At 38.6% G+C, this 12,819-nt stretch overlaps 1 protein-coding gene across 12 annotated transcripts in view; it reads left to right on the top strand.

Annotated features, from left to right (window-relative positions):
• The window catches only part of GRIP1 (glutamate receptor interacting protein 1), a 721,037-nt gene that overhangs the window by 514,159 nt on the left and 194,059 nt on the right, over positions 1 to 12,819 (top strand). The gene's annotated exons all lie outside the window — the stretch shown is intronic.

The following is a 12,819-nucleotide window of genomic DNA, read 5'->3' as shown; positions in this document are numbered from 1 at the left end:
ATGGTCAGTTCAGGTTTTGGATTTCCGCATGGCTCAATCTTGGTACATTTTATTTATATAGGAATTTATACATTTCTTCTAGTTTTCCAATTTATTGGCATATACTTGCCCATAGTAGTCTCTAATGATCCTCATATGGTTTGGCTGTTTTCCCACCCAAATCTCATCTTGAATTGTAGCTCCCATAATTCACCCATGTTGTGTGAGGGACCCGGTGGGAGATAATTGAATTACATGGGTAGTTTCCCCATACTGTTTTTGTGGTAGTGAGTAAGTCTTACAGGATCTGATGATTTTATAAGAGGTTTTCCTTTTTGCTTGGCTCTCTCATTCGCCCTTGCCTGCCACCATGTAAGAGATGCCTTTTGCCTTCTGCCATGATTGTGAGTCTCTCCAGCCATGTGTAACTGTGAGTCCATTAAACCTCTTTTCCTTTATAAATTACCCAGTCTTGTTATGTCTTTATCAGCAGCATGAAAACGGACTAATACAGGTCCTTTGAGTTTCTGTAATGTCTTCGTTTTCATCTTTGATTTTATTTATTTAGGTCTTCTCTCTTTTTTCATAGTCTGGCTAAAGGTTTATCAATTTTGTTTATTCAAAAAACTAACTTTAAAGAAAAGAAACAACTTTTAATTGATCATTTGTATTGTTTTCTTCATTTCAGTTTCATTTATTTCTGCTGTTTTATGCTACTAATTTTGGGTTTGGTTTGCTCTTGCTTTTCTAGTTCTTTAAGATGCATTCTTAGGTTGTTTATTTGAAGGTTTTCTGTTTTTTGATGTAGTATTAATAGCTATAACTTCTCTCTTAGTGCTGCTTTTGCTGTATCCCATAGGTTTTTGTATGTTGTGTTTGTGATGTTATTTGTGTCAAGAGATTTTTAAATTTTCTTCTTAATTTCCTCATTAACACATCGGTCATTCAGGAGCATACTGTTTCATTTCCATGTGTTTGTTGAATTTCCAGAATTCCTCTTGTTACTGATTTCTAGTTTTATTCCACTGTGGTCAGAGACTATACTTGTTACCATTTCAAATTTTTTGGAATTTTTAAAGATTTGTTTTGTGCTAACATATGATCTATTCTGGAGGATGATCCACATGCTGAGGAGAATGTGTATGCTGCAAATGTTGAATAAAATGTTCTGTAGATACCAATTAGGTCCATTTGGTCTATAGTCCAGATTAAGTCCATTGTTTCTTTGTTGATTTTATGTCTGGATGATTTGTCCAATCCTGAAAGTAGGGTCACCAGCTATTATTGTATTGAGTTCTATCTCTCTCTTAAACTCTAATAATATTTGCTTTGTATATCTGCATGCTCCAGTGTTGGGTGTACATATATTTACAATGGTTATATCCTCTTGCAGAATTTACCCTTTTATCATTATATAATGAGCCCTCTTTGTCTCTTCTCACAGTTTTTGTCTCAAAATCTATTTTGTCTGATAGAAATATAGCTACTTCTGCCCTTTCGTGGTTTCCGTTGGCATAGGATGTCTTTTTCCATCCCTTGTTTTCGGTCTATATGAGTCATTATAGGTGAAGTGTGTTTCTTGTAGACAACAGATAGTTGAGTCTTATTTTTTATCCATTCAGCCACTCTGTCTCTTGATTGGAGAATTTAGTCCATTTACATTCAATGTTATTATTGATAAATAAGGATTTATTCCTGCCATGTTTTTATTAGTTTTGTGGTCTTATTTTTTTTCTGTCATTCCTTCCTGTCTTCCTTTTAATGGTAATTTTTCTCTGGTGGTATGTTTTAATCTCTTCCTTTTTATACTTTATGTATCTGTTGTATGTTTTCAATTTGAGGTTACCATAAGGCTTGCAAATACTGTCTTATAACCCATTATTTTAAACTGATGACAACTTAACACTGATTTCATAAACAAATACGCAAAAAGAAAACTAACAAAAACTCTACACTTCAACTTGTCCCCCTGCTTTTTAACTTTTTGTTGTTTTTTTTTTTTTTAATGTTTTATCATACTGGCTATTTCTTGAAAAGTTGCCATAGTTATTATTTTTGACTGGTTCATCATTTAGTCTTTCTTCTTAAGTTTGCATACCACCATTACAGTGTTATACTGTGTTTTTCTTGGTGCTTACTATTACCAGTGAATTTTGTAACTTCAGATGATTTCTTATTGCTCACTAACATCCTTTTCTTTCAGATTGAAGAATTCCCCTTAGCATTTCTTGTAGGACAGGTCTGGTGCTCATGGAATCCCTCAGCTTTTGTTTGTCTGGGAAGGTCTTTATTTCTCCTTCATGCTTAAAGCAATTTTTGCCAGATATACTATTTGAGGATAAAAGTTTTTTTCTTTCAGTACTTTAAATATGTAATGCCATGCTCTCCTGGCCTGTAAGATTTCCACTGAAAAGTCTGCTGCTAGAGTTACTGGAGCTCCATTCTATGTTATTTGTTTATTTTCTCTTGCTGCCTTTAGGATTCTTTCTTTTTCCTTTACCTTTGAGAGTTTGATTATTAAATGTCTTGAGGCAGTCTTCTTTGGGTTCAATCTGTTTGGTGTTCTGTAACCTTTTTGTACTTAAATATTAATATATTTCTCTAGGTTTGGGAAGTTCTCTGTTATTATCACTTTGAATAATATCTGTTTCTACATCCCTATCTGTCTCTACATCCTCATTAAGGCTAATAACTTTTAGGTTTGCCCTTTTGAGGCTATTTTCTGGGTCTAATAGGCATGCCTTATTGCTTTTCAATTCTTTTTTCTTTTGTCTCCTCTATTTTCAAATAGACTGTCTTCAAGTTCATTAATTCTTCCTTCTGCTTGATCACTTCTCCTATTAAGAGACTGTGGTGCATTCTTTAGTATGTCAATTGCATGTTTTCAACTCCAGGATTTCTGCTCAATTCTTTTTAATTATTTGAATCTCTTTGTTAAATTTATCTGGTAGGATTCTGAATTTCTTCACTGTATTATCTTGAATTTCATTGAGTTTCCTCCAGTCACCTATTTTGCATTCTCTCTCTGAAAGGTTACATAACTCTGTTTCTCTGGGTTTGGTCCCTGGTGCCTTATGTTATTCATTTGATGAGGTCATGTTTTTAGATGGTCTTGATGTTTATAGATGTTCTTCAGTGTCTGAGCATTGATGAGATAAGTATTTATTGTAGTCGTCGCAGTCTGGGCTTGTTTGTACCCATCCTTCTTGGGAGAGCTCTGCAGGTATTTGAAGGGATGTGGGTGTTGGGATCTAATTTTTTGGTCACTGCAGCCATATCTGCATTAGGGGGCACCCCAAGCACAGTAATGCTATGGCTCTTACAGACTCATAGAGGCATCATCTTGGTGGTTTTGGATAAGATCCAGAAAAATTATCTGGATTACTAGGTAGAAACTCTTACTCTCTTGCCATACTTTCTCCCAAACAGACAGAGTCTCTCTCTGTGCCGAGCCACCTGGAGATGAGGAAGGAGTGACATATGCACCCCTGTGGCCACCATCACTGGGACTGCACTGGGTCAGACCTGAAGCCAGCACAGCAGTAGGTCTCACCCAAGGCCTGCTGTAACCACTACTTGGCTACCACCTATGTTTTCTCAAGGCCCTAGAACTCTATAATCAGCAAGTGGCAGAACCAGCCACCCTTCAGGGTGAAGAGTTCCCTTCAGGGTAGAGAGTTCCTCTGGATCCTGGATGGGTTCAGCGATGGCATTCAGGAGCCAGGTCCTGGAGTCAGGAACCTTAGAAAGCTACCTGGTGCTCTATTCTACTGCAGCTGAGCTGGTACCCAAAGCACAATAAAAAGTCCTTCCCACTCTACCCTCTGCTTTCCACAGGCAGAGTAGCCTCTCCCCATGGCCACCACCTCCAATGTGCCATGGGGAATACTGCCAAAGTACTACCGATGTTCACTTAAGGTCCAAGGACTCTTCAGTCAGCTTGTAATGAATGCTTCTAGCCCGAGGATTCTCCCTTCAGGGCAGTGGGCCCCCCTCTAGCCCAAAGCAGGTCTATAAATGCCATTCATGAGCCAAGGCCTGGAATGGGAACCCCAAGGGCCCACTTGGTGCTCTACTCCCCTGTGGTCAAACTGGTACCTAAGTTGCAAGACAAAGTCCCCTTTACTCTTCCTCTGTTTTTCTCAAGCAGAAAGAGTCTTTCCTCATGGCCACCACAGTTGGGAATATGCTAGGTCACACTTGAAGCCAGCATGTCTCAGATTCTCACCCAAGGCCCATGGCATGTACTACCTGGCTACCGCTGCTGCTTATTCAGGGCCAAGAGCTCTTAAGTCAGCAGCTGATGAAACCTGCCAGAATTGGATTCTTCCCTTCAAGGCAGTGAGTTTTGGCCCAGGTTTTGTCTAGAAATCTTGTTCAGAAGCTACCCCTCCCAACTTTGTGTGGTGCCCTATCTGACTGTAGCTGAGTTGATATCCAAGTTGCAAGACAAAGTCCTCTTTACTGTTCCCTCTTCTCTCCTCAAGCAGATGGAAGGGGTCACTTTTGGAACTGCAAACTGTGCTGCCTGGGCTTGGGCGAGGAGTGATACCAGCCACCCCAGCTGGTATCTTACTAGGTCACATGCCTACCAAGTCAATGGGCTCTTAACCCAGCACAGCACTAGGACTTGCCTAGGAGTTGCAGTTCTTGTGGCTTAGACTGCCTTTCAAGTTGATTTAGGGCCCCAAACCACTTTAGTCCACCGTGGTGGGGCTTGTCGGAGCTCACATGGCAACTGCTGGGATGGAGGACTCCCCTTTAGCTAGGGCTGGTCCAAATGCTTCCTCCATGGGTGTTGGCTGACTTCTGCCTGGTATTGCTTTCCATTGTGATAGGGAAGCACCAAGTTCCAATGCAAAGTCCCAAAATCACAGCACTTTTCCTCCCCCAAGCTCACAAATTCTTCATGCCATGAGACATGCGGGATGGGGAAGGGGTGGCATCGGCAATTCAAGACTGTTTTTCCTACTCTTGTCAGTGGCTCTTTCAGTGATACGAAGTTAAAACCAGGTAATGTGACTGCTCGCCTGATTTTTGGTTCCTACGAAGGTGCTTTTCCTGGGTAGATAGTTGTTAAATTTGGTGTTCCTGCAGGGAGGATGATCAGTGGAGGCTTCTATTCAGCCATCTTGCTCTGCCTCCCAAGGTCTGTATTTTTTAATAGAATATAAATTCCTTGAGGTCAGGGACTAAGTTTACATCATTTACTGCTAGATAGCAAAGTGCCTAGAATTTAGGAAATTATCAATAGATATTCAATGGAAGGTAGGGAGGGAAACAAGGGAGGGAGAGGGAAGGAGGGAGAAAATGAGGAAGAGAGGGAGGGACTAAAGCATTTCAAACTCAGAGTGAGGCTAGAAGATAGTTATACTTGGGTAAGATAGTGTTACATAAGGTGATTGAGGTACTAATACAAAGGATGGATGGCATCAAAGAGGAAACAGTAGTGACTGCTTTATCTGCTCATTCTCTTTCTGCTGACTCCAACAGGGAACATTTCTTTGTGACAAGAAAATGGTTTCCCATGTAGAGCAGAAGAAACGAAAGGGACCAGGAGAGGGGCCAGGAGAGAATGGTCCCTGTTAGGATAGAGAAATCCAAATACAGGGTGTGGGAGTTGTCCTTGATATAGGCAGCACAGCCTTCTCCAGTTCTGAATTCCAGTGGGTCTGAGTAGAGCTCTCATGAAGCTCTGACTAACTGCAGCAGGCCCATGGCTTCTCCATGGAAAGTCCACAGGGCTCCCCAGATGCTTTGCCTCTTGGTGATCTGCAGTGACTACACTATTAGTTTTCCATCTGTTCCTCTATTTGAAGTGGATCAAGTTTCATGAAACAAGGGAGAGTCAAATAAATGCCCCTGATGCACAGGCATCTGTAATAAAATGAGGACTGATTTACTAGTGCCCTTGTGGCTTGGCGTCTGCTTGAGGCTAGCTTTACTTTTCTTCCCTTTTCTCAAAAATATTTCATCTATACATTCTTTTGGTCCATTGTTTGACAATTACTGTATGATGAGTCTGAAACTTTGTAGTATTTAGTTACATGAGGGGGAAACTTCATGTACATAAAACAGACGTGAAGTTCGGCCTAATGAAAGGACCCTAATTTTCAAGTCTCAGTGTCCCTAATCTATAAAATTGTAGTATGCCCTTCTTTACAGAGTTTTTCTGAAGGCTGAGTTAGTGAATGGATGTAAGAATACTTGGAAAAGTATAAACTGCTTTAAAAGAATGGATAGTCTTTAAAAGTATCACAAATTTCTTCATTTTAATCTCTCTATTCAGTCAGGTTCCTAGCTCATGTTAGATTCGTGGGTACTTAGATATTCATGGAGGAAAGAGGCCGAGTGAGTGTAGCGTTAAGTTCTACTTTGCCCTGATTATTTAAGAAGTCTGATTTCTTTTTGAAGTTTATCCTTTCTCCATTTCCCTTTCAGGCACAATGGAACCTCAAGCCTTGTCCTCTTAGTTGTCTTTGAAGATGCAACATTTGGCCCCTTATGTTAAACACTAAGCGACCTAACTCAGCAATGACTAGCTCTCACTAGCTGTAGTGCAGCCTTACCTGATATCTTTCTCAGGATCTTCTTTCACTTCCAGAGTGTTCTTTCTTTTTACCCACCCAGCTCCTCCCATCCCTTGTTGTTCAGCTGGACTCTGATCATTCTAATCCTTGCACAGTAGTTCTGGATTTTCATATTTAAATAGTTATTCAACATAAGATACTGCCCTGCCTGGCACCATGGCTCATGCCTGTAGTCCCAGCACTTTGGGAGGCTGAGGCAGGACCATCGCTTGAGCCCAGGAGTTCAAAACCAGCTGAGGCAACATAGTGAGACCCCATCTCCACAACAACAACAACAACAACAACAACAAAACTGTTTTAAAAAATTAGCTGGGCATAGTGACACACACTACTCAGGGGGCTGAGGAAGGAGGATCCCTTGAGCCCAAGAAGTTAAGACTGTAGTAAGCAAAAATCGCACCACTACAGTACAGCCTGGGCAATAGAGTGAGACCTTGTCTCAAAAAAAAAAAAAAAAAAAAGAATTCTAGCCAAAAGGACACCCAAAAATATATGCAAAAATAAATGATTTCCTCCCAAAAATAGCTCATTAATTTGCTAAGCAATAATTGGTATCTTCACTTCTCTATTAAGTGGAAACAACAGTAATACTGCAAGTAAATATTCTACTTTCATCTAAAGAAGAACTTAAATTTCTAAATAGCCATCTATAGCCTATAGAGGACTTTCTCAGCAGCATAAGTTGAGCTGTTATTCCCTTTCAGGCTCCCAGGCCATGCTATGGACTGACAACATTTCATTGAAATTATTAGATGTTTGTCTCTTAGACATTTAGAATGTGAATTGCAGAAAGGTAGAGGCAGTGATTATTGGTCTTCAAAATTCTAGCCTCTACCACAGAGTCTGGCAATTATAAATGCTTAAAAATATTTTTAGGACAAAACAGTCCATAAGTAGTTGTAAGAATGTAGTTAACTTATCTAAGGGAACATTGAAAATCAGAGTAATTAAATTCAAAGATAGCCATGCCAATTGCTTCAGTTTTACTTGTAAACCCCAATTTTCAATCATGTCAATAATGTGATTATAACAGCTTACAAGTGAAAATTACAGCTGGAAAGTTTTCCCAAAGGAAAACTGCCTGAGGCTCTTGAAGCAAGTGCAATTCCGAGATATCCTGCCCAGTGCTTTTTCCTGGCCCTTATCAACTCTTACATTTAATTGTCCATCACTCAGGCCATCATGCTTAGGAAGAGAGGCGGTTTCACTGAGGTGAGCCATTTCCTGTTTCTGATACCTTGCATCATGGTTTTATTTAGACTATCAGATGATTGCGTAGGAATACATGACTGATAGATGTGGGTGCTGTTTGCTATTCTACAACCCCCTACCCGACATACACACAAATTATAAAATGTCACTCCAGCGTAAATTGTTCTTTGATTGTCACATTGCTCAAACCTGACCTTCTAGGTCAGAGTTTCTAAAGTAGGGTACATGGATAAACCCCAGGGGGAATTCATGAATTCCCCTGAAATCATGCACACAATTTTTCCGGGACAAGGGTTCACTGCTTTCATTAAATTCTCAAAGTAGTCTGTGACTTCACCAACAGTTAAATACCACTGTTAATTCTTTTGTCTTATATTCATAACAATCAAAATATAGTAGAAAATTGGCAGTTTGCATATCTGGAAATTTCCAATATCCAAATAACAATAATAATGACAACAAGACAACAATAATACCTTGGCTAACATATATTGAACACTTACTGTGTGAGTTATTACCATAAGTTCCTTATGAGAATTGTATTACTTAATTTCACCACATTCTGTAAGTAGTTACCATTATTATCCCTAAATTAGATGTGAGGAAACTAAGACCCATGAAAACTAAATAACTTGTTAATAAGTTTGACATTGGAAAGCTTAATAGCAAATTTTGACAATTAAATAACTGATTTTGGGAGCAGTAAAAATTGGAACAATTCTAGTATTGCCATATTTTAAAAGCAGGGATTTTTTTTTTAACTTAATGCTTTAGAAGGCATTTGATACCTGAATTGATTGTGCCAGAAAAACAGTCAACATCTCTGTTCAATCTATTTTTAAAAGAATCCTGACCTATATAACACATATCTTCAGGGGTCACATATTTTTGTATTTGACACTGCATATTTGTATATCCCCTTTCTTTGGAGGTGCTCCAGGAAACATACAGATATTAATCCAGCCCTCCCATCACTGCATGAGATAAATCCCAATCATAATTTTGTTTCACATGAATATTTGTGCCAGGTAATATTTATGTGCTGTACATCCCTGCCACTGATCAAATTTATGTTCAGACTCCCAAGGGATGAGAAAAATTCTAGTATATCCCTCATGTCACTACACAGAGGTGGAAAATGCCCAAATACCTTTCTCTGCTAGTCTGGGTGGCAAAAACTGAGACTGAAAATGCAGCAGTTCATCACAGAAACCCAGCTTTGATCCCCACAGCTTTGCTGAACCAGGGGATGTTAGGAAGAGCTTGAAATGAGTATTGGAAAAAGCATCTGTTTATTTCCTGAGGGGAATAAACTTCCTAGTGGCACTACCAAAAGTAATATACAGATAAAACTGTAGTATGAGCAATAATATTTTTTTCAATAGTAGTACGCAGATATAGCTATAGTGTTCTGGTGTGTGCCCCAATTCCCCTTACTAAGGCATTGGTACAATTAATCAACCAAGTAAGCTTAGGGAAATAACTCTGTCTGCTCCTGTTCAGATTCTGCTCCTTCATCATTTTGCTTCTGCACCGTCCAGCAATAATTCTGTTTGCCACAAGCTGATGCTCGCCACCCCATTATAATTCCCTGTTTTGGGACCGATGTGCTCGTTCATCCAGCAGTTACCAGGGAGGACCTGTGAATATTCCAGGCACTATTCTAGATGCTGGAGATACAGCAGGGAAAAAACACTCTTGTTGACACCAGCATTTCAAAATTTGTGACTTACTTTACAGAGTTTTCACCAATAGTATTTCTATTTAACTGTTTATGGTATTTTTAAAAATCTCTGCAGTTAATAGAACTTCAAGAAGTAAAGAGCTTCACCTGTTTTGCTGAATATGCCTCTAGTGGTTGCTTTGAAATTGTACTTTCTCTTTTTACGCTACAGCCATGGGATGAGGATCTTATAGATCATTTTGAGGTGTGACGAAAAGTATTTTAAGACCAAGTTTTTCTGTGGTATTTCAATGTTAAATTTATCTTATATGGCATTATATAGTGTGCCTGCCCCACTCCAATCACCCGCAGCAACACAAACTTCCTGTTTTCTAGGTTCCCTTTCTCAGCGACAGATGTCAACATCCACCAATCAAACAAGTTGGAAACCTCGGGGCCTTTTTGATCCTCACTCACTTCCATGCTTCCATGCTTCCCACATCCTAATTGGTCTCTAACTCCAGAAAATTCCTCCTTATTAATATGTCTGGTGTCCATGTCATCCACCTAGCCACTGATGTATTTTAGTCTATCATGTGTTGCCTCTGGATGGCATAGTCAGTACCTGTCCCTCAATATCCACCCTACCCCCATTGCATGGGTCTCTATTTAGACTCTAGTTCTCAGCCTCCTTTGAATTTATGTGTGTACATGGATGGAATAAGTTCTTGCCCTTGGGATGTGAACATAAGCAGGCCAGTAATGGCTTTTAAGAGAGCTGTCTTTCCCCTTCCACCAGCTGAATGAAAACAAGATAAAGTCCTAGGGCAGAAGTTTCTAAACTTTCTCAGTCCACAGAGTCTTTAGTGTCTCAGAATTTTTTATAGCACCTCCAGGTCAAATGAAATACCACTAGTTCAATTTACTAAGTAGTTAGGTCCAAACAACACAGTTCATATTTTATCCTAACAACTTACTAGCCATTTGAAAAAAGATATATATAAACTAAAAGAACAACACATGTTCTTTTCACTCTTAAGTAACCACAAGTAGTTCCTCAATTCTAGCTGCATGTTACAATCCCCTGGAGGAGCTTTTCAAATTACTGATGCCTGGGCGTACCCCAGACCAATTGAATCATATACCCACTGATGGGACATTTTTTAAAAAATTAAACTCCTAATTTTGAGATAATTGTAGATTGATATGCAGTTGTAGAAAATAATATAGAGATTCCTTATATCTTTTACCTTGTTTTCCCCAATAGAAATATCTACAGAACTATAATGTAATATCACAACCAGGATATTGACATGGATGGAGTCAAGATACAGAACATATCCGTCACCACAAGGATCAATCATTTACTCTTTTATACCTGCATCCACTTCCCTCCTGCCCTTACCACTGGCAACTTCTAACCCATCCTCTAGTGCTATAGTTTTGTCATTTCAAGAATGTTAAATAAATGGAATCACACAATGTGAAATCTTTGGGGTTGACTTTTTGCCCTTAGCATAATTCTCTGGTAATTGATCTGGGTCGTTACTTGTAGCACTAGTTTGACCCTTTTGATTGCTGAGAAGTATTCCACGGTATAGACAAACCACATTTGTTTAGCCATTTACCTGTTGCAGGACATCTTGGTTGTTTCTGTTTCCTGCTATTATGAATAAGGCTGTGATAATTATTCATTTACAGGTTTTGGTGTGAATGAAAGCATTCATTTCTCTAGGATTAATGCCCAGGGGTATAATTTCTGGCTCATAGGGTGGTTGCATATTTAGTTTTCTAATGAACTGCTAAACTGTTTTCCAGAGTAGTTGTCCTATTTTACATTCCCATCAGTAGCATCAGAGTGATCTAATTTCTCTGCATCCTCACCAGCATTTGGTGTTGTCACTAATTTTTATTTTAGCCTTTCTGATAAGTGTGTAATGATATCAATTGTAGTTTTAATTTTTAAGTAATTTGAGCCATTTCCCTAATGGAAAATGTTGAGCATTTTTTCGTGTGTACTTACCTGCCATCTGTATATCCTCTTTAATAAAATATTTCATGTCTTTTTCCCATTTTCTAATTAGATTGTTTGCTTTTTTACTGTTGAGTTTTGAAAGTTGCTTGTATATTTGAAATACTAGTCTTTTGTCTTTTGTTGGATATGTAGTTTGCAGATATTTTTTCCTGGTCTGTAGATGTTCTTTCCGTCTTAAGCAGGTCTTGCAGAGAGCATTCATTTTTAATTTTGATGAAGTCCAATTTGCTGATTTTTTTTTTCCTTTTATGGATCATGCTTATGTCAAGTCTAGAAACCCTTCGCTAAACCTAGATCTTAAAATTTTTATCCTGTTTTCCTACAGTTTCTAAATATTTCATACAGTTTCTATAATATTATGGTTTACATTTTTGACTGTGATTTATTTTGAGTTAAATTTTATAAAAGGTGTGAAACTCTGGGCAAGTTGTGGGATTTATTTATTTATTTTGCCTGTGGATGTCAAATTACTCCAGCATCATTTGTTGAATAGGCTACCTTTCCTCTATTGAATTGCATTTGCATCTTGTCAAAAACCAGTATGTCATATTTGTGTGAATCTATTCCTGGGTCCTGTGTTTTGTTCCAGTGATCTATATGTCTATCCCTCCATCAATACCACAGTGGTTTTGCTTATGATTTTTGATACAGGGTATCACTCTATCGCCCAGACTGGAGTGCAATGGCATGATCATGGCTTACTGCAGCCTTGACCTCTCAGGCTCAAGTGATCCTACCGCCTCAGCCTGCTGAGTAGCTGGGACTGCAGGTGCACACTACCATGCCCAGCTATTTTTTTAAAAAAAAATTTATGCAGAGATGAGATCTCACTGTGTTGCTGCTCTTGAACACCTGGTCTCAAATGATTCTCCCCTCTCAGCCTCTCAAAGTACTGGGATTATAGGCATGAGCCACTGCACCTGGCCTACCACACAGTCTTTATTACTCTTAACTATGTAAGTTTTGAAATTGAGTAGACTAAATACTCCCACTTTCTTCTTTTTAAAAATTGTTCCTTTCCCTTTCATATAAATTTTAGAATAATTTTGTCTATAGTTACAAAATATTTTGCTGGGATTTTGATAAGATTTGCATTAAACCTATATATCAATTTGGAAAGAATTAATGTCTTTGTTATGCTGAGTCTCCCAGTCCATGCACATGTTTGTCTCTCCAATTATTTAGGCCTTCTTTAATTTCTTTCATTGGCATTTTTTAGTTTTCACAATGTAAGTACTGTACGTTTTGTTACTTGTACACCTAAGAATTTCATTTTTTGAACAATTATATATGATATTTCATTATTAATTTTAATGCACATATGTTCATTGCTACTATAT

The sequence above is a fragment of the Pongo pygmaeus genome, chromosome 10 (assembly GCF_028885625.2).
Source record: "Pongo pygmaeus isolate AG05252 chromosome 10, NHGRI_mPonPyg2-v2.0_pri, whole genome shotgun sequence".
NCBI classification, from domain to species: domain Eukaryota; kingdom Metazoa; phylum Chordata; class Mammalia; order Primates; family Hominidae; genus Pongo; species Pongo pygmaeus.
Note: the sequence above shows the minus strand (reverse complement) of the source record. Positions and strands in the feature narration are given on the sequence as shown.